The 21,323-nt window shown below is 35.3% G+C and overlaps 1 protein-coding gene across 6 annotated transcripts in view; it reads left to right on the top strand.

Annotated features, from left to right (window-relative positions):
• The window catches only part of LOC135211236 (FERM domain-containing protein 4A-like), a 770,148-nt gene that overhangs the window by 387,929 nt on the left and 360,896 nt on the right, over window positions 1–21,323 (top strand). The window contains exon 1 of one of the 6 annotated variants that reach the window (XM_064244498.1): window positions 14,358–14,465. The exons of 4 other annotated variants lie outside the window; for them this stretch is intronic. The gene's annotated coding sequence lies outside the window, so the exon portion shown is untranslated. Of the gene's footprint in view, window positions 1–14,357; window positions 14,466–21,323 lie in introns of those variants that run through there. One more of the 6 variants, XM_064244499.1, reaches the window with a different exon arrangement.

Raw genomic sequence — 21,323 nt, forward strand, 5'->3', positions numbered from 1 at the left:
CAGCTATCCATCATGGAATTATAGTGTATACTATGTATTTTGTATAAAAATAAAAAGAGGAAGGTTGACACTGTTGGGGTTAATTGTTTGCCGGGTTTACCTGGCGCAAGAAGAAATGAGAAGGTAAGAAATACAGACACAAACACACACACACACACACACACACACACACACACACACATATATATATATATATATATATATATATATATATATATATATATATATGAAATAAAATTGTAATGGCCACAATGCCCTCTTAACCTCTCAAATTCTTTGCTCTGTTTTGGATGCTCTTGTCACTAGTGACCTAATCGTGATTATGGTATCGCGGGTACGTTTCCCGCTACCAGACATTATGATTTCTTCAAACAAATTTCTTTGAAGTTGGAGCTCAAGGCTTTGTAGTGACAAACGTAACCAAACAAAAGCAAAGAATTTGAGAGGCTATTACAATTTCATATGTATGTGGTAAAAATTACTAGTAGATTCTATACAAACACATACACACCACACACACACACACATATATATATAGATATTATATATATATATGTGTGTGTGTGTGTGTGTGTATGTATATATATATATATATATATATATATATAGAGAGAGAGAGAGCGAGAGAGAGAGGGGGGGAGAGAGAGAGAGAGAGAGAGAGAGAGAGAGCAAATGCTACAGAGTTGGCTGCGTGAAAGATCGTTCTGGATTAGCGGTCAATAATCCTTGGGTGATCTTGCGGTGGATTTCTGCAGCATCCATTTGATCTCTGGCGTTGTTGGAGAGTTATAAACTAATCGCCGTTGTTGGGATTAATGGAGGAACCTGCTGTGTGTGAGGCTTCCATTGTGAATGGGTGTCGAACAAGGCCTTCGAAGGTTCCTAAATTACTGTTTCTATTCTCACATAGGAACCTGGTAAACACTGGCTGATGATTTCGTAAGTACTGAATGTGTGTGTTTTCACTGAAATGTTCATTGATGACTTTCGGGGTTTAATGTCTTTGCACTTCCTTAAGGTTTAGATTTTCTAAGCTTTAGCGGTTTAATTTTTTTCATTAATGTGCGTTATGAATTCCAGAACTCACCCAGCTGCTCTTTCTTTCATATTATGCTGAAAGACAGTGAGAGAAGAATTAAAATCCGTTTATTCCGCCATATTATGGATCCTTGAAATCGTTTCCGAGATACAAATATGATAGATGTATTAAATTAATTTTTCTGACGTTTTTTTGTTATTGAAGGTGGACTGCCTGAAATACTGAATGAGTCATTCGGTCTGAGGCTGTGAACTCAAGAGAGATATATTTTGTTACCTTGAGTCTCTCTCTCTCTCTCTCTCTCTCTCCTCTCTCTCTCTCTCTCTCAGCAGCATGACTTCGTTGGATCCTTAGTATTCAGGCCAGCTCTGTGAAGTTTATGGGTGTTATCGCGTTTGGCATCTAATCCTCGCAGACGTGGTGTTTCAAGAACTACTTTTAACGTACGCGATAGGATGATCCTCTTAAAGACAGACTTACCTTTTCAGTGTCCTCTCCTCCCCATTGCTAATTAGCCTAAGACTCGCATTAGTGTGAAGTTGCTTTCATGGTGTTTTAAGGTATTCGAAGGTCTGGGGTTCTCTCTGGTTACAATGTTGGTATTCTGTTTATCAGGTTGCCAGGTAGACCGAGAACAGGTTGTGGCATAACCAAAGAGCCTCTACTAAGTGCTTGAGGGATTTTGCTCGCTTGTCTGGGATTAGGTAAGAGATTGGTCAGTTCGCGAGGGTTTTTTGCTTGATTTAGACATGGCTCATTTCGTATTCGCGCTTCACCTGGCCTTTGATTTATGAAGTGGCTTTCTGATGGGTGAAGGGGGGGTTACGTTCAGTGGTGTGCTTGTTACGCGTTAATGCGTGATGTAAATGTTTAATTAGTTATAACTTTTAAACGCCTCTCTCTGTCTCTCTCTCTCTCTCTCTTTGTATATATATATATATATATAGTATATATATATATATATATATATATATATATATATATATATATATATATGCTCTCCCTCTTTGTTGACCCCGGCCTAAGCTGGCACTCATCTGCAGCGGGAAGAGATATGGGCGGTGTGCCTTCAAATCTTTTTGAGATAATGATGATATAGACCCATACCATATCTGATATTGGCTGCAACCCACCAGAGTAAATTAACCACCAGGTACTACATACTTCACTACGTGGGTCAATATTTGCACAATAATTACATACAAACAAATGTATATACGTATATATATATATATATATATATATATATATATATATATATGTGTGTGTGTGTGTGTGTGTGTGTGTGTGTGTTTTATTGTAATAACCATGATGCCCCCTCAACTTGGCGACCCCTTCACACTTTTTAGGTACTCAAGAATTGGGCTCGGACCTTGCCACGCACGCCAGAATATAAAATTTTTTTTTGCATTAGGATCTCACGTTTTGTAGTGGCTAACTGTCCAAGAGGTGGGAAGTTACATGCCACTTGCTTAACCGGCACTAACTGACTAGTAGATGCTGTGTACGTATGCGTGTATCTATCTATCTATCTATCTATCAATCTACCTATCTATCTATCTATCAATCTATCTATCTATCTATCTATCTATCTATCTATCTACTTCGACTATCTATACCCTTAGATCCACGATAGAAGGTAAGTGGAACAAGTACTTAGAACAGGTACTTTTCAAAGTTCCAGTTTCACTGAAGGATATTGTCAAGCACTTGTTCCTTCTTGCTACATTGGAAATATATATATATAATTATATATTATATTAGATATATTAGATATATAATAATTATAATATATATTTAATATATATTCAGCCACAACTCCTACTGTGGTTGTTGTGCAAATAGAACTTCGAAAGTCCAAGTGAAGATGCTATTCATTACTAACCGAAAGCAGTTCTCCTTGTTCTTGTAATAATTTATTAAAATTTTTAAATATTAAATAATTTGTTAATTTATTTCCTTTCTGATGACCAATCTCTTCTTTCTGTATTTTCTGTTATCTTTTGTCATTTCTTTCAAATGAACACCATATTCTTTAGATACAGGAACTTCAAGTCAGTTGGTTCATGTTCCAAATGATATATACATACGCACATACATACATATATACAAAACACAAACACCATTGCATAAATGATGTGATATGTAGATATACTATATAATAGAAAAAATATTAAAATTGAATCCTTACTATAGATTTAATTTCTCCGATAAAGAATATACAGAGCTAATGCACACACACACACAAGAAAACACACATACATACATACAATCACATACACACACTATATATATACGTGTATATATATATATATATATATATATATATATATATATATATATATATAGCCTTACGTATCTTTTTATGGAAGGGATATTAGGAGTGATTTTCTTTTGTGCGTATGAGAGAGAGAGAGAGAGAGAGAGAGAGAGAGAGAGAGGGAGAGAGAGAGAAAGTACGGTGGTTTCTAGTTTCTATGCAGCTGTAGATTTCAGAAAGGTGCGTCAGGCACAGGTGGTGGTGGGTGTCAGCGACCGAGAGATGTAAACAGCATCTATTGTGTTGGCTGTTATCAGCCAATCTTGCGTCTGTGACTCGCCCTGTCTATAATAGTTCTCCCTCTTCATATTGTACCTAGAAAGACCGTTTCTTTTCTTCCTGCTTCCCGTTTTCTGGTCAAGTTTGTGTCGGGTTGCGACTTTTTCTTATCAGTCATTTCGAAGGAACGAAAAAGTATTGTATAGCTTTTGAGGTCCTATTTGCTGAATGATGCGCTGGCATCTTTTTTCCTTTCTTCGTGATTTGTCGCGTAATTTGTGGCGACATTGCAATTGAGCGTTAAGTTAGTATTTGTGTGCGGTCCCATCTGCTAGTCTGAGCAAAAACATTTAAGAATATGGGCTTCTAAGTTAGTTCGGTATCAGAAGGGATTCGCGAATTAAGTCTATTTTATCCTTGCAGAATCTTGATCAGTTTCCAACATTTCGTCAGAGATATAAAAGCTTTGTTTTCGTCACCTTCCTTCTAATTTTGACCCTTTCCGTCTTCCAGTACTAATTCTAGGACTGAGAACTAGAAGAGCCAATGTCGTAAAACCATGTTTTCAGAAAAACGCATTTAAAATATTGCTTCCTTTATTAAAATTCAGGTAAGTACAACAAACGAAAGCTTTTTTGGGGGGGCGATTGCTTAACTTATAACATTGGCCATTATAGCACTGAATCGGCCATTTTTTGACATTGGCCCTTTTAGTTCTCAGCCCTAGAATTGGCTTGAACACACAATGCTGTATTGGCAATGGTCAACTAATCTGATTTGATCATGGTAAAATTGAAAAGGGATATTTTTAGTTCCAAACATTAAGCTCTGTAATCTCGAGAACAGGTCAAGCCATCGCACGAGACTATCAAGGGAAACACAGCCATCGTATGACTATCATGATTTGTGGCTGTAACTTAATGACGTAATGATCACATTAAATGTTTAGGAATCGTTGTAAAACACGAGTTCCGTGGCGGATATCTTTTGGCAGTAACCCAACATTGGAGTTACAGGGAAGACTCTGCGTGCCATTAAGGTTGGTTTATGTATACGTGGGCCACTGTTATAGGCAGCATTTTGGGAACCAAGAAATAGTGTCAGTAGCGTAATTTTGTCAGTATTTTGTTGGTTATATTTCAGTTGAAGGGGTTCGTTTGAATATACTTAGCAGGTTTTATTTTCGTATGTCTCTCTCTCTCTCTCTCTCTCTCTCTCTCTCTCTCTCTCTCTCTCTCTCTCTCTCTCTCTCTCTCTCTGTAATACAGTGATTTTGTTTACACGTAACTCTTGAGTACGAAAATGTTATCATTTAAAGTGTTTATTTATGTCGTGCTTTTGTCATAGAGAGTATTGCCAGATACATTGACAATGTCACTAGTCACACGTGAAAAAGGGATTTACAATAGCATATGAATTATGGATATGGATTATCTCAGATGTTAAGCAACAAATATCACTTAAAATCGAAATCATTATACCCGGGAATAGCCTACTTATGAAGAGGATTATAAGTGTCAAGTGCTTCTGCCCCGGTTAGGATTCGAAGGTGTACTCCTTGCAACAGACCCCTTATAACATTAACGCAGCTTCAGGTAGATTTATACGTTGAAGATGCTGGTCTGGGAACACAGGATACCAGCAAAAGATTGTAGAAGACACCGCAAGTCCGGTGGACATTTTGATTATTATTTAACATCACGTTGACCGGTGAACTGTCAGCTGCAGGTCTGGTTATGATTATCGCAACTTGAGAGGAAAAAATTGTACGTTTCTTAATGAAAGGTGAAATTGAAGGTAAGTGTTATACTAAGAGGCTCTAAGCGAACCATCTTATTTTCCAGTGATGGAACTGTATTATGCAAGCCTAAACGCAAATCTTAATAGGTCCCAATCTTTTTCTCTCTCTTCGTTTTCTTGTAGTATCAAGGTATATTGAGTATGTTTAAAACAGTCTTATCCATTTTGGACAGTGTCGTTCGCGCTTCAAAATCATAAGAGTTGATGAAGAAATTTTGTGTTTCCTAATTTTACCCGTAACGATAACAGTGGTTCTGTTTTGAAGTCACATAACCAGGAAAGCTCCATTGATCCCAGCTATTAATAGTAATATAATTTTGTTGTTGTTGGGAAAAACTCTCTTCTCTCGAGAGTTCATCAAATTTTCTAAAAGGTTCACAATGATATAAATGTTATAAGTTTTACACGAACTTTTAACTTTTATATTATTGTGGACGTTTTAGACCATTAATATCATTATTATCATTTTCAAAGTTGTTGGTAAATAAGAAATAGTTCTAAATGTCTTATTTTGTTAGTTGTATTCACTGATGGTAATTATATGTCATGAGAAAAATAAAGTTATTTAATAATAGTGTCATGTAAACTGGACGGACAATTCCTTAAAATTTGCTAACATTTTCTTTCCTTCACTTATGCAGTTCAACGATCCACAACCAACGAGAATATTTTCCGTTTCTAAATGCAAAGATCGTTATGTGAAAGTGTGACCATATTAGTGTAGCAGCTTTGCTTTTAAATGCAGACCACAAACTTTTTTTGAAATCTTCCGTTGTAAAAGGGCGGACGCTTGTGGCACCAGTAAGTTATAAAGCTAACCTGAATGCAGGCTCAGTACTTTTACTTTTATGACTCCGGTAGAAGAAGATTACCAGTTTTTACCACATTCCTTGTACTTCTTGACAGCCCTTGCATTTTTCTATGGAAAATAGGCCAAATATGTAGGAATCACTTAAATCTTTCGAAGTAAAATAAATTGTTTTTTGTGAATTAGAATTGAAGTGAGGATGACATTGGTCGTTTTTTGCGATAATGCCTCTTCATAATTTACTCGTAATTTAACTGATCTATAAAGGAGTCTTAGAAGGCAAATTTAATTTAATAAATAAATGCAACATAAGGACGAGCAGCGGAGAAAAGAGGAAAGCTGTGGCACGCATATAACATCAAAGACTGTGGCCTCACGGGCCCCACTGACTTCTTGGAATGAGAAAATGAGGTGTGAGAAAGTACGTGAAACAAATGTTATTGGTTGGTCCCCACACATGACTTGTCCATCTGGTGTACATTTCAGGCGCATCCATCTTCCTCTCTCTGGTGGTGGCACCTTTTACCCAGACGATAAAGGAGGGGCAGGCATTGGAGTATTGTTCTAAATAAAGTTCAGTAACGAAGTTATTATACTTTGAATTGTTAAAGAGGTGCAAAACAGGTCTTTAGTCTTTTTCTATTTTTAATTGTTGATGTTAGTGTTAAAATATCGAAACATCACCTAAACAGAATAACTGCTTAAAATGTTTGTTATCAGAGGGTAATTCTGAAGTTGGATTTTATTGCAGGTGTGAAACATAATTTCTGTTCTCTTGCGTAGAAAATCTCACATATATTGGTGATTTGGGAATGCTACAAAGAACAGGGCAGATGGAGGCAATTTTTTTTTAAGTAAATGCAGGCTGTAGCTGCCTGACACAGCATGCAAAGTTGCGATGTCACTATGAGGTAGATTAGAAACTAAACTTTCCTAAACTTTCCTCGATTCTTGTCCTTGGTGGAAACTAACGACGTTCTTTATTTGTACCTTGAGTGTGACTCAGATTTCTGAAAAATTATAGTTTTAAAAATTGCGGATTTCAGAATACATCTAGTCGTTTTATCTTTTGGTAGTCTGAGAGAAAAAACCCATCAGCATCACCGGCCCCCATCTTATAAGTGTTACTTATCCATCAAGAACAGGGTCCAGGATGATGTCTGATGAGCCACCCTCTGGTAGGCTTCGCATGAGGGCTAAGATGAGAGAAGCTTCTAGGAGCTTGTAGTAAACACTCAATGACGCCTGGAGGAAGCGCTAAGTAACAAGGACCGTAAACAACTGTACTTCTTACCACCTTCAGATCTTCCCTTCTCCTTCCGGTCCCCTCTGTGTAAATCTCACGTTGGTCGAATTTCGACTCCCCCCCTCTTTTTTATTTATTTATTTATTTATTTATTTTTATAGGGGTTGTATCTTCGCTACTAATGTTGAAAAACTTATTACTCTGGTACGGCTTGCATTGTGTCATTAATATTAAATGACCCCTTAAGTGTTAAAGATTATATTTCCTTTAACGTCTAGCATATTCTGTGGATACGTGTTGCCAACTCCTCTCTCTCTCTCTCTCTCTCTCTCTCTCTCTCTCTCTCTCTCTCTCTCTCTCTCTCTCTCTCTCTCTCTCTCTTTTCCGGATGTAGGCCTTGTTACTTGGGATTATCCAGTTACATGAGCTCATGTTCACACTTAGGTATTAAGCGCTCTAATACATCTTTTGTGGGCGGAGGGAAACAGAAGCCGTCGGCAAGTTGTTTTTTTTTTTTTTTTTTTTTTTTTTTTTTTTTTTTTTTTTTTTTTTTTTTTTTTTTTTTTTTTTTTTTTTTTTTTTTTTTTTTGAAGTTGATTTAGGTTTTTGGGTAAAATAATGTCTCACACAAGTGGCTTGCGTGAATGATTTTATTTTCGTGCCCTTTCTAATTTCTCATCTCAATTTTATGTGGTACAATAGAGAATGTTAGTTTGTTAATAGGCAATATTAATATGATGGTGGTTCATGATAAATTGGGTGTCCTCGAGATGAATCTTTCATCATCTCTATTCGAGGTCAGTTTGCCTTTATTAAAAAAGATATTTATCTTCTTTCTTGTAAGGCCTAATTTGAAACGCTTCTCCCTGAGAGAGAGAGAGAGAGAGAGAGAGAGAGAGAGAGAGAGAGAGAGAGAGAGAGAGAGAGAGAGAAGGGGGTGGGCTACGTGACATTAGTATGTCTTTCTTGATCCCATTGATTATATAGAAATTCCTGACGATGGCCTTGTTTTCTCTGTTCGTTGTAGCATTCCGTAACCACAAATATATGGGAGATTTTACAGATAAGAAACAAGTATTCTTTCTTACCTAAAATGAAATTTATTTCTGTAAGAGAGAGAGAGAGAGAGAGAGAGAGAGAGAGAGAGAGAGAGAGAGAGAGAGAGAGAGCATGTGCATAATTAGAATTGTTTCGTACTTGAGTTTCAGTGATGTGAGCTTTGCTCAGCATCTTAGAAGAGTAGTTTGTTGGTTGAAAGCTTTGCAACGTTGCATGTAACGCGTTTAATGTCCTATAAAACTTAATGGGCCATTTTTTTCTGTTACAACAACTTAATGCGACACACCTTTGGCACTTTTACCATTTAGTTACATTTATTTAAAAATCCATTGGAAAGCAGAATACGAGTATTCTGGTGATGTGCATTTATAAAATGGACATGGTATCTGAATTCGTACGAATTATGAAGTGCAGTAGAAATTTTACTTTTATAAAATTCCTTGATATCTACAGCAAAGATTTAAAGATATTTTGATCTTTCAATAGGTATGTGAATTTTCTTTATTTAACCCCACCAGGATATAATGGTTTGTTTGTAAGCTTGTACACTGTGAACAAGCTATTTCTAGTGAGTGTGTGTGTTTGCGCGCGCGTTAGTGGAAGAAATTTGGAGGGGGGCGGGGGGTAGGGGCCAGGTAGAGGCTCGAAACGTTGACCACTATAGTCCAAGGACCGTTTCATTATATATCATAACTATTTTTTTCTTTATCTTTCATAAAACATGAAAATACGTCAGTGAGATTTACTACACTTTGGTTAATTGTTAGAAGAGGAATTTATTGATCACATTCATATCAGTTCAAAGTATTATTATTATTATTATTATTATTATTATTATTATTATTATTATTATTATTATTATTATTATTATTATTATTATTATATAATGGACATAATATTATCTTAATATTATGTTTTGTGATCATCCAGCTACAGCTGCCTCTCAGATCTAAATCATGTTACTGTTTAGATACCGAAATTCTTTTCTTCATTTTGGCTTTTAATGTTTTTGTGTTTGCCTGTTTTCGTCCCTTTTTGGATGTTTACTTAAGATCTGGAGGGTATCATAATCTGTATCCTTTTTTATGGTATTGAATTAAAGGGACCCCTCCCCTTTCTTTCTACACAACCAACACACACACACACACTAATATATTATACGTATAATATATAATATATATATAATATATATATATACAGTATATATTATATATATATATATGATATATATATATATATATAGATATATACATGTATGATATATATATATATATATATATATGATATATAATATAATGATTTAACATGGATTATATATAAGATATATATATATATATATCACCTGTATATATATAATATATCTATACAGTATATATATATAGTATATTATATATATTATATATATATACTATATATAATTATATATATATATATAGTAATGAACATACCATACTAAAACTTGTTGCTCCTCTTATGACCCAGGCAGTGAACTACTAACATGGTAGCTAGAGCAGCGAGTGTAGAGAGTCGCTCTCAGGGTGAAGGCGAGTGGCAAGAACGTAAACCCACAAAATAGAACGAGATTGAAAAGGATAATTTCTGGACCCACTTCCTCAAAAAATAAATGAATAGAGGTGTTATTGATATCTATCTATCTATCTATCTATCTATCCATCTGTCATTTTGTGTGGGTAAGCATTTATTTACTTACGTATGCATTTATGTATATGTATACATCTTGGTTGTATATTTAGAAGAAGAGATTCCTTTCTTATCGTCTCGAGGAGCCGACCGTATTTTCATCCCACTTTATTTCTTTTCCCAGTTGTCCTGTCTTTTGACAGACTGAGCTTCATATGCAGATTGATGTTATTGACTACCAGGTTCTTGGTAGCGGGAGAAAGGCTCGAGCTCTACTTACTTACATCTGGGGAATAGGAAGAGGCAGCGAAGGAAGACATACGTAGGAGGGAATGAATGGAGCTCTGCGAAAAACGAAGAGAGATTTAGCAAGCTAGCGTTTTCCTTTTTTCTCTTTCTTTCAAGTGGATCATTGCAAACTATGTTGCATTGTGCAAGATAAGGATTCATATACCAAATCCATTTATACAAATCATTCCATGCAAGGGAGGGTTTGATATTGAATTTGGCTCTGTTGTTAGATATATCGTTATAAAATCAACTCTCATTGATGAGATTGTTTTTGATCGATGATTAACGACGACATTGATGTAATTCTGGCACTTCAGCTGCCTTTAACTTTTTTCTTTATTATGTTTATTGTCCTGTGATATTCTTCCTGAAGAGGCAATTAATTGATATTGAAACCTTTGGGAATAAATGTAAATATCGGTCAATTGGGTTTCTTAGGCAACACTAGGTGACCTGGGCACTTTTTGTACCCGCTTACTTTTAGCACAGTAAATTGGTGTAGATAAATAAGTGCGTCTGCTTCTATACATTCATTACTGAGCTGAAATTCAAGCATAAAAACAATTATGAAAGCATAATACTACCCCATGAATGTAGGCCTAGGTCTATATCTATTACTCCTTTAAGCATATCATTAACATACTCAGGATCTCTGAGTAGACCTGAATTCAGACGAACTCTACCTTAATAGTTTAATAACTGTGATTATGTACTCTTGTGAGCAGAATCATTCTCACAACAATATACATTATTACACATTTCAAACTTCTTGACTTCATTAATCCTTTTTCCTTTATAAAAACTCATGCAATTGTGCAGAGAGGCTGAGGGGGACACCCATCCTTACCGAATACTATGTCGGGTATGAAAGCGCATCATCATTGGAGCTTCCATCACTAAGGGAATACTGGATAGTAAATGAAAAACATGCATGTATGTACTAAATGTACATTATAACACACACGAGATCACACATAAGTATATATAATATATATATATATATATATATATATATATATATATATATATATATATATATATATATATATATACTTACACACATTTATACAACATAACAGACTTCTTAGTTTGTTTGTCTAGCATTAAAGGCCTCAAGGTTTTTACGGTTAGACCCGACTTTCTGGCTATAAAGTCGAAGACTTAGATATCTTCTGAATCTTGATATATGGGAACTGATAATTGCCTCCGTGGAAACTACAGATAGATCCATTTTTTATTCCTATGAAAACATTTTTGAAGTTACTGCGTGGCTCTTAACGACCGGAGATCCTTGATAAGATGTTTAAATATTTTCGAAGCCATTAGCAGTGAAAGGCCTACCAGCGCAAAGAGCTTGAAGCCTGATGAGGATTCTCTCTTTTCAAGTAAGGCTTATACACGCATAATTTTGTGTGTATATATGTGCATATATATATATATATATATATAGTATATATATGTGTATATGATATATATATGCGTGTCTGTGTGTGTATATAGATATATTATATATATGTGTGTGTGTGTGTGTGATGTGTGCGTTGTGTGTGTATATATATATATATATATATATATATATATATATATATATATATATATATATATTATGGTGTGTTGTTGTGTGTGTGTGTGTGTTGTGTGTGTGTGTGTGTGTGTTTGTGTTTGCACGTCTGTCTGTATATATACATTTCAAAGTCCATAAACGAGAAATTAAATACTATTTTTCATATCATCCGTGTGGTGCTATATATAGAAAATTCACGTATCACCTCCTCCATTCTCTCCATATGATGGAACCATCTCAAAGCAATGATCCATTCTTTCACATACGTCAATAATGGTACCATTTTCACATATCGACACATTTAGCTCCGTTCCTGCAAACTGTTCATCTCAGCATCTTCTATTTTTTTCAATACTCGCGCTTCGGTTCCACAAAGTCGAGTTGACTCCGGGATCCCTCTCTCTCTCTCTGCTCTTGGTGTATCCTCTCCTACTGAAGCAGAAGAGTAGAACTTCGATGACCAGCTTGACTTCAAAGGGGACGTCATAGCTTGAAGTGGTACACCACTTGCTATAACTTTGTCTCACCTTGCAGTCATCACCAGTCTGAAATGCTGCTATGTTAGATTCCTATGTTATTTTGCCTCCATGCATTTTTCTGATGTTACAAATATTAGTATGTAAACATTTCTCAAAATAGACCCTTTATATATATATATACATAAATACATGCATATTTACATACATATACCCTCAAATAGATGTTTTGTATAATATGTATATATATATATATATATATATATATATATATATATATATATAAAAAATTTATAAATGTGTGTTATAGATATTTATATACAAACTCACACACACACACACGCGCGCGCGTATATAAGCATTGCACTGTCTTAGTGGAATCACTCTTGACCTGTGATGATCGCTGTGCATTTAAGGCTAAATCAGCATAAGGGGAAATAAATGGAGCAGCATTACAACATTTTTAAATTCTTGTCTGTATTTCAGCATTGAAGAGAAGAAAAGCAACAGGAAACTGGAAAAGTTTTGTTTTGTCACAAAATAATAGACCTGGATACGCATCCGTGCAGATATATATATATATATATAATATATATATATATATATATATATATATATATATATATATATGTATATATATATATATATATATATATATATATATATATATATATATATATATATATATATATATAATACACACACATACGCGCGTCTCTTGGCAGCCGAATGACTTTGAGTTAGTGAGAAGTCGCTGTTCCCAACCATTTTGTAGCTCAAGCTTGTCCCTCAGGTGACGGGGTGCTTATCGCTTATAACTTCCCCTTCATTGTATGTTATTTCGAGGTAGAGGGAATTTAATATCAAACGACCTTTGTAGCTTAATGTTTGTGAATATAGAAAATACCACGGTGAATGTGGCAAAAGTTTAAATATCTTTGTATGTATGTCTGTATGTATCCATACACAATTTTGCACATGCGTTTTTCTCACGAGGGACTTTGGCGCTAAAATTGTAGAGCTTCGGTTATGAGCAATTGAGATTGCTAGCCTTGGTCATCCATGAACAGCTGTGTCGATCGTAAGGGTTGGCCAGCCTTGTACCACAGACCTTGCAATTATTAACTGACTTCTTTGACTTAGGTTTGCCAGCTAGTATGTATGTATATGCATGTGTATGCGTGCGCATTTTCAATTGTTTATGCATTTGAATTTCTCGCTTCGAACTGACTCCACTTCCGGTAAATGTCATGCGATGTTTTTCATCCATGGTGAATAACACGAACATTATAGATGTCTGGCTCTCATGTTACGAAATGTTTCACAAATGTCCCACTTTTTTTTTTTTCATTTTGAAAGTGCATCTTTATGCTGTTTAATGAACTCTCTGTTAAATGCTCATTTCGCCAGTGGTTGTCGACATCATCAGTTGCTCGTCTGTTTATCTCGCCTCGAAATACGGTCAACGAGGCCACTGTTTTATTATGTGACTTGTGAAGGATCCTTTCGTTTGTGCTGCTCAGTCGGATGCCAAGACTGACCGGCCTAACTTATTAAGCTACACTTGAGCCAGAAAAGCAAGTCATCATTTGCATGACTCGTAGCACATTGACGTTAAATCAGATTTAACTTATATTAATTCATATCTGCACATAATTCGTAAATAGTCTACTTTCCCTTAAAACCCAGATTCAGCGCTGGCTGTTGGAAGACCCTGACCATATGCAGCGTGTAACGGAATAGTGAGAAGGAGTGAGGGGAGAGAGTCTTGAGGGGTGAGGGCTTGGGTGAGGTTCGAGGGTAGGTTGGAGGTGAGAGAGAGAGAGAGAGAGAGAGAGAGAGAGAGAGAGAGAGTGCGAGTAGCGGTGTCTCTGCGAGTCTGCAAACTCAAGAAGAGAATTTGGGGTAGTAGCCTTCGAGTGCCCACGGTGCCCGGTTGTGTTGATTTGAGGGGTGGTGTGTGTGTTGTAGTGTAGTCCGAAACAGGGGTGCCACTGACCAAGTGAGTAACGAAGGAAGGCACTGAGTAGGGAATTGAGAGTCACTGTTGCTTCTGTCGGATTTCGTAATAAGGTGAACTGGACTTGAATGCAGAGGACAGGAGAATAACCAGTTATAAAGCATTTCAACTTCATTTTTATCTGTCTCCATTATCAAGTCATGTTTTAGTTAAGTTTAACGAAGAGAGGTCATATGTAGTATTTGTAGCCATTCAGTCAGGAATTGTTGCTCTTTTTAATATAGGTAGGAGTAGAAGTTGCAGCAACACTACTCTGTAGTACTATTCGTAGCAGTAGTAGTAGTAGTAGAAGTAGTCGTAGTAGTGATACATATAATTGTTAAAGTATAAAGTGTAACTTAAGAAGATTCGTGTATACAAATATATTTTTAAGTGGACACGTTCGTCTAGATTTTGTCATATGGTTATAATAGTTATTTCTGCATCGCACTGGTTGTCTTGTAAATCAGTGAAATTAAACATTGCTGGGTGTGGCCAGGGTCCATACGGTCGTATATGGACCTTGGGTGTGTTCGGTGCATGGGTGGGGTATCTTCTTCGCCTACCGCAGACTGCATATCTACTGTTGTAACCTTTTGGTCATGTGGGAGAGCATTTTCCGAGATAATTGTCCCTAGATATCTTTTGTCGAGATGAGCATTATAACACATTATTCCAACGAAAAAAATTGTTGACAGTTGTTTATTATTATTACTAAAGTGATTTCGGTATGAGAATTAAATGAACTTTGAAAAATAATATAATGAATGTCATGCAGAAAGATGGAAAAATATTTGAGATAGAAAAGCTCGTATATTTTTCATGTTTAATGGTTGATATGGCGTCAATACACTTTTCTTTTATGTTTGGAAGTTTGGTAGGCGTTCGAATTTGTTCGGAGGAAAGTTCATTTGATTTGAAACCTGGCATTCAACAGGTCTCCTCTCTCTCTCTTCTCTCTCTCTCGTTCTCTTCTCTCTCTCTCGCTCTCTCCTCTTCTCTATCTCTATATATATATATATATATATACTATATATATAGGATAGATAGATATAGATAGATAGATAGATAGATATAGATAGATAGATAGATAGATATATATGATATTTCTAGCTGGAAAGTCTCCTAAGAAACATTGGAACTGAATCAGAGTGGGTGTTTGTGTCTGCTATTTTGTAATTCATGTTGGAAATGACTCTTGAATAGTTTAGAGAGGAGAAAAACGAAACTAATGTAAAGAGAGACCCTTTAGCCTTAAATAACGAATTTGATGTAAGGGATGCGAACGTAACCAGAGGGCAGAGCAAGTAGCAGAGTTGAGAAAAGGGCTGCTGGCATTGACACATAGTAGGTTCTCTGCTGGTTGTGTCTTCACTATATATTTACGTCTGATGTGTTGCATTACTTGCAAGACAGTTGAGGAATAGCAGTGGGAACTGAGTTTGACTTTGGATTGTCAGAGATATATTGCATAAACTGATGTGAAACATATGGCATGATTTCATTTTTTATGATGTTATTGAAAGTTTTTCTGTGAGATCTCTCTCCGTGTCATTGAGGGGGTTATCTTCCATCTCTTGCCTTTAAGTTGTTTTCTATTTTTTTCATATAGTGAGGTACTGTACTCCTGTTCATATGCAGATCCTTTGAAAACTTTGAAAATATAACTGACTGGTGCTAAAAACTCGAGGAAGAGAAGTACGTCACAATTGTGTGTTACAAATTGTGTTTTTTAACTGTTCATAAAAAAATTTTGCCATCACTTGTGTTCAAGAATAAGAATAAGTAAAGTAAATTTGAACTTTATAAAAAAAATATTTATACTTGCCCAACCAAATAAGTTTGTTTGCAATTGGTTCGAACGGTTACTTATTTACTACTTTATCAGACTTAGTACTACTAGCTGATGGAGTGTGTGTGTGTGTGTGTGTGTTTTTTTGTATAAATTATTATTATGTATTGCCCGATAGTCAAATTTAAAGGCTTTAGCTTTGCCCGTAACCTAACAAACTTTTTCGGGAGGTTACCGTTTTGATTTTTCTTTGTATAGATGACTCCATCACCTTTGACTACAGCGCGAATTTGTTGCCGTTTCTGCTTCCTGCATCTTTGTTCTGTTTCGATAGCTATTGGGAGGGGTATATGTTTCTGTCCAGGTTTTAGAACCAGCTGGACAATATTTATAGTCCAGTGCACATGATTATTCTATAAGATTTCACACTATCTCAAGATTTCTTTGAATACTTCGGAATCCAATAACAACGTTCTTAGTCCTTGGTCTTAGAATAAAATTATCATCAATAATCTCGATTTAAAAATAGAGCACTTAGTACCAAAGGTCACCAAGTACAAAATGATCGATTCATTTGCCGATGATTTCGTGAAGTGTTTACATGAAGGGAGCGTGTATAAGTATCTTAAATAAAACGAATCTTCGAAGCCGTGGGGTTGCTCTCCAAAACTGAATCTATATTTCCACGTGATAGACCAAGATTCTGTCTGATCTCTCATCTACCCACATCTGACCTACTGTGTTTGTGGGGTTGTGCCAAGCCTTCCTTGCTTCACCAATTGTTGGGTGTTTATTTTCGCTTACTCGGGGAGTAAGCCTACAAACTACTTTGTTGTTCTTGTTCTTGTTGGGGCGATAGGAAAGGTCTATGGCGGAGCCTTAAAAGGTCTGAAAAAGGTGATTTTCGTTGAGTAAAGATACAGACATTTTAGGGTAGGATATTTATGTTTCATTTATTAGAATGAAAATGTGAAAAAATAAATAATGTGGCATGTTAATCAGTACATAAAAATTAGTTCTAATAAAATGTAGCGTATTTATCTTAATCTCTTTGGTGAAACAACGTTCTATTTGAGCACATTTTGGTTCACTTGGTACTCCTCAATTTTGTTTCCGCTTATAACTCAGAATATATGAACGTGTTTATTCTGTGTCCTTTTAATTTTAATCTTGTTGTTAGTATGAGTAGTACTAAGTACTGTGATTATCAATTACGAAGACCACTCATGTTAACTTAGAATATAATGTTTACAAATTCTGCGTGAGGGGAAAATCTTGCACACGTCACGAGTAAGCTGGAGGTCAGATCACGCTTTGTTTAACTGGCGTCGCACTATTTAAAGTGAAGGACGTTGAGCTGCAGCAATTGATGAATTTGGAGAAATTATCAAAAGAAACAGTATTTGGTAGATCTTGTATCTTGCTTCCAAAGTATGGTAGTAAGAGTTAGTTTACGCTTCCCTTCGGTATAAAGGGAAAATTGAAACAGCTGCCTAAATAAACGTCAGCAAAGAAGAGTGAGATATATTCTATGTCAGGTGAAGTAAACATTATTTTCAATGTTTGCTGCAAAAATAAACAGTTCCGTATTGGTAATTATTAATGACCTTCAGTGCAGAGCAGAGAAAGCAATAGTTTTGCCTTCCTTCGTAAAGAATTTAAATGCAAAATGATTTAGCTTATGATAATAAATTGCAGTAGCCTATCCTTTTGCCGCCAAAGTATCCTCATTTAACACTTGTCATTACTCTCCGTGAAGTCATACTTTTTTTATTCAAGAAAATGCAACATGTATAATATATATATATATATATATATATATATATATATATTATATATATATATATATATATATATATATATATATCATATATATATATATATATATATATATATTATATGGGGTGTCATAGGTACTATATGTATTTCGTAGATAATCTTTTCATGGAGAGTGGAATTTGTGGAAAGGATGCCAGTATGACATTTGTCCAAAGAAAGAGAGAAACAGAGAAAGTATGGTGTTAATTGCCCAGAACTGCAGAATGCTATCTGCTATCATTTTCATCAGCCTCATCAGATTACCACGGATGTATTGGATAATGGAAATGATGCCATTCATCTCTTGCTAGCAAGAGAGGCAGACGGTGTGTGGGTTTGTGCGTGCGTGCGTCTGGGAGTTGGGTGTGCCAAGTTACTTCGATGTATCCGCATATGGTTCACTGCCATCATCTTCATGCCAGGATTTAGCTTGCCAGGTAGATGGGAAGAAATGCGTAACGGTTGGAGGGTCTAACTCTAACCAATAGGAAGCTATTGAGTTCAAGCATTGACGTCTTGTGACAGCTATAGCTGTCTCAAGTTACTGGGGTTATTGTAAATGAATTATACTTGTATATTTTTTATTTAGAGATACGGACAGGCAAACGTTTGTGCGCGTGCGCGCGACACACACACACACACACACTATATATACATATCTATATATATATATATATATATATATATATATATATATATATATATATATATATATATATATATATATAAGGCATTCTCAAAAGGTGGCCAAGAATGTAAAGGCTTATTAATTACACACACACACTATATATATATATATATATATATATATATATATATATATATATATATATATATATGTTTGTATATATGTGCATGTGGTGTGTAATCAATGAGCCCTTCAAATCTTGGCCACCTTTTGAGAATGCCTGATAATCTAGAGTTTGAATAACAGAATCAACCACATGAATATGAAAAGTCTAGATATATATACGTAAGGTTAAGATTAAGGGTTATGAAATATCAAGTATAAAAGTAAGGTACAAAGGAAAGCAGAGGACTTGGCTTCATGACTACTTATCGTCATCACAAAAATTCTAATATTGTTAGACGTATGTTACTTTTAACTAGATGTCAGTCTTTCCCATTACTTTCTTATATGTTTGCCGAAATATGGATTTTTTTTCAGATTGTTTGTTAACGCCATTCATGTCCTAGTTTAAATATAAAATTGCTCTTATAAGCGCAGTTGAGTGAAGCCATCGTCAAATATCAATCCTCCGAAGTAGGATCAGTGTATTTTTCAGTGTCGATGATGATGAGTGGCAACCATTGCATAATTCTTACGTCTGTCTGTCATCTGTTTCAAAGATAAAAAAAAAAAGTGTGGCTATGAGCCAGAAGTTTATAATTATTATGCATTCATTATTAAATGTCAGGGAACGTATGTCATCTGAGTGAGCTAATTCTAGTTGGGAATCGTGAAATGAAAGGAGCGTCTACGCTTCATACCAGTTAGACAACATGAAAAAGTGATACTAGTTCTTGAGTGGTTGTGGTCTGTCATTATACTCTGCTTGCTGTCGTTTCAGTACACGGGATCTCGGTTCATTCCGAACTTATTTAAAATTTATCATCTGGTTCCTTTCATGTTTTACAGGCACCACCTACATTACGTAATTATGTGATACGGTTTTCCAGTTAAAATATTGTTTGGATTGGTTTAGTGATTATGTCTGTGTAAATGCTCTATTTAAAGCACAGAGAGAGAGAGAGAGAGAGAGAGAGAGAGAGAGAGAGACATAGTCTGTGTTTGTGTTTTTGTTAATATTCATTTTCTCACGGAGCGCAACCCCAGGGAGACATCGCCTCGGAAATGTCAGCCATGTGTCACTGAATCTAGCCAGGCGTCCCCTCCTTCCCCTCATGAAATAACGCCCTTTTCAATCTTGCCCCTTCCACAGACCTCCTTTCTTACACACACACACACACACACACTCACACACACACACACTCACACATCGCCATTCGGAGCCCTTTATTGAGCCTGATGGATGTCTCTCCCACAGTGGCCATTTGAGGCGTCGCCCCAGCCGCCGAAGATGTGGGGTAATTTGAGTCGAATTTCGAACTGATCTTCGAAGGAAATGCTTTTCCTGTTTGGAAACAGAAGGTTTCCCTTTTTGTTCTTCGTCTCGTGTAGTAGAGATTTGGAAAACAAGAGGGTCGTTTAGAGTTTGGGTTAGGGGCGTCCGCTGAATTTTTCTCGTCAACTTTCTTGAGGGACTTTTGTTCAGTCAGTGTGAGTTTTATGCAATAATAATGATAATAATAATAATAAAAGCGATAGTGATAATAATAATAATAATAATAATAATAATAATAATATGAACGATGGAAAATATGTTAAAATCTATACGTACATACTAGTTTGTATTTGAAAACGGCAATAATTTGTATAGTCATACCATGTAGCCTTTCCTGATTAAGAGTAATGACATGATGTCACTAAAAGGTTAAAAACTTCTAATTATTTATTGGTGAATTACATTGACTTATCACCGTTTATATATACGTATATAGTATATAGTATATGTATGTATGTATGTATACATTCTCATGTGTGTGTTTGCATTTTTGATAGCCTCGATGACTATTACTTATTACTGCAACTTTTTATCCTAGGGGGAAATAACCTAAAAAACTTCCGCCTTCCGTGATATCTGTACATGAATTTATATGTCCATAACCGTACATAACGTAATTGAAGGCCTATTTGCTTACATAGGTACAAGCTTAATGAGGAAAATTAATATTTCGTGTTTTTTATTGTTTGGGGGGAACCAACTTTAAATCTGACACCCAATATATATATATATATATATATATATTATATATATATATATATATATATATATATATATGAATAACTTGATCACGAAGTATATAAAACGTGATGCTATGTATAAATAAAGTTTTTTTGCCACGAAGGAAAAAAATGAAAAAACGAGTTGGCCGAGTACTTTCGGTCCTATTCGGACCCTTTACTGAGGACCGAAAGTACTCCGGCCAACTCGTTTTTTCATTTTTTTCCTTCGTGGCAAAAAACCTTTATATATATATATAATATATATATATATATATATATATATATATATGTGTGTGTGTGTGTGTGTGTGTGTGTGTGTGTGTATGTGTGTGTGTGTACATCTATATTATATATATATATATATATATATACACTATATATATATATATATATATATAATATA

This window comes from Macrobrachium nipponense, chromosome 4 (assembly GCF_015104395.2).
Source record: "Macrobrachium nipponense isolate FS-2020 chromosome 4, ASM1510439v2, whole genome shotgun sequence".
NCBI lineage: Eukaryota > Metazoa > Arthropoda > Malacostraca > Decapoda > Palaemonidae > Macrobrachium > Macrobrachium nipponense.